Source organism: Propithecus coquereli, unplaced genomic scaffold (assembly GCF_000956105.1).
Source record: "Propithecus coquereli isolate 6110/MARCELLA unplaced genomic scaffold, Pcoq_1.0 Scaffold363, whole genome shotgun sequence".
Lineage (NCBI taxonomy): Eukaryota > Metazoa > Chordata > Mammalia > Primates > Indriidae > Propithecus > Propithecus coquereli.
In genome coordinates, this window is record NW_012149319.1 from 979346 (window position 1) to 981108 (window position 1763).

The window sequence follows — 1763 nt, forward strand, 5'->3', positions numbered from 1 at the left end:
GTTAAATTCCTTATACCAGATGACTAGGTTTGCATGGCGCTGTAACCAAATGAAAACAATTATTTCTATAAAGTAATGATTATTTTAAGATTTCTAAATTGGTTTAATTTTGAAGAGTATTTATTCTGTATTCTCTCCATAGTTTTGATTTGAATGCTGTCTTTTTAACTTTATGAAATGATGTTGAGGGTCATAAATCTGTATCAGTCTAACATTTGGGTACCACCAGTGTAATACAAAATTTAGCACTAGAACTGACACTAAACAAAGTGTTCCCTTCTCAACCCTAGCACTGTTTTTCACAATAAGCCAGAGACCCTGTCTTATAAATCATACATGTCTTTGTATCATACAAGTTTCCCATGAGAGTGCCAGCTGCAGAAGAGGTGCTCAGAAAATATTTGTCAAATGAATGAATAGAAACTCAGAGCCATATTATAAAATAAATAAAATTTTCAAAATTCTAAGTTTACTATAAAGTGGACTCCAGACATAATGAAGCATATACTAGTTGTGGAAGACTTATTGCCTATATTCTACAATGAATAGCTATTACCTTTAAAACATGTGTTCAGTCAAGTGGCAGGAGTTTTGAATATTATTCAGTTTGAATGATAGTTGTAAAAATTCCTCAAAATATTTTACAAATAGCTGATCTGAGAAAATACAAGGATATTTAGGGCAGACCTAAAAAAATTAGAAAGGAAAATAAAAAGAAAAGTTTGCAGCCAGTCAGATTGTGAGGTTATTAATAAAGGCACTAATTTTTTCATATATAACAATTAATGCACATAATGACTTTAGTGGCTAGTGCTACATTGTCCACATGAACTGAAAGCTAGCAGATCTCCAGGGGAAGCCTACAATAAATAAGACTTTGATCCCTCCAAAGCAGGAAGAATTTCAATGGGAGCAGGGGTCATGGAATTATTGGGGCATTGCCAGGTACAACATTATTATTATTATTATGTTCTTTAAAAGTATTCTCTGCTTCCTGTTTCCCAGTCTTCTTCATAGCTCTAATGTAGGCCTGAAGAATTTATAGCACATGTGTCATCCTTAACTACAGACCCAGAACCACTGGTTCCCAACCAGAAAAGAGAACAGGACAGAGGCACTGCTCTAAGGAGACAACAGTAAGGGCTTTTGAATATAAGAGAGTTTTATCAGCTAAGGGAGATCCCAGACCAGCCAAAAACCCTTTATTACTGCATCAGCTCAGCAATGAGATTGATTTTTTTTAAGGCACAGAAGGTAAACAATTCCTGTACACTTTTCTTCAAGGTTGACCATTGGGAAGAGTCCTTCCTTGAACAATTGTGTGCTCTAATGGGGCACAGTGTGTCCACTGCTATCAAAGGCTAATTTATGTTATAAAGTTATCCTTTAGAAAGTAGTTTATTTGTATCTAATTTAATCCATGTCTAAATTATCACATTTATGAACTTGTTTTTATAGTATAGTGGTTAGAACTGCAGATTCTGGAGCTAGTTTTCTTGCTTGAGTTTGAATCCTCACTGTACCACTAACTGTGTGACCTCAGGCAAGTTACTAACATCCTCTGTGACTCAGTTTCTTTATCTGTAAAATGGGGATAAAATTATTACCTACCTTCTAGAATTGTGACAATTAAATGACTTAATACATGCCATAGATTTGAACAGTGCTTGGAACATTTTCTATGTTTTACGATTGATAATTTCTATCTTTAATGCTGCTTATTATTTTTTTAATTTTTATTTTAAATTATTATGGGTATATAA

At 33.6% G+C, this 1763-nt stretch overlaps 1 protein-coding gene across 2 annotated transcripts in view; it reads left to right on the top strand.

The window, feature by feature from the left end:
- The window catches only part of RASSF9 (Ras association (RalGDS/AF-6) domain family (N-terminal) member 9), a 48132-nt gene that overhangs the window by 30557 nt on the left and 15812 nt on the right, over positions 1-1763 (top strand). Inside the window, exon 1 of one of the 2 annotated variants that reach the window (XM_012651712.1) lies at positions 1087-1136. The exons of the other annotated variant lie outside the window; for it this stretch is intronic. The gene's annotated coding sequence lies outside the window, so the exon portion shown is untranslated. Of the gene's footprint in view, positions 1-1086; positions 1137-1763 lie in introns of those variants that run through there. 2 annotated transcript variants of the gene reach the window in all.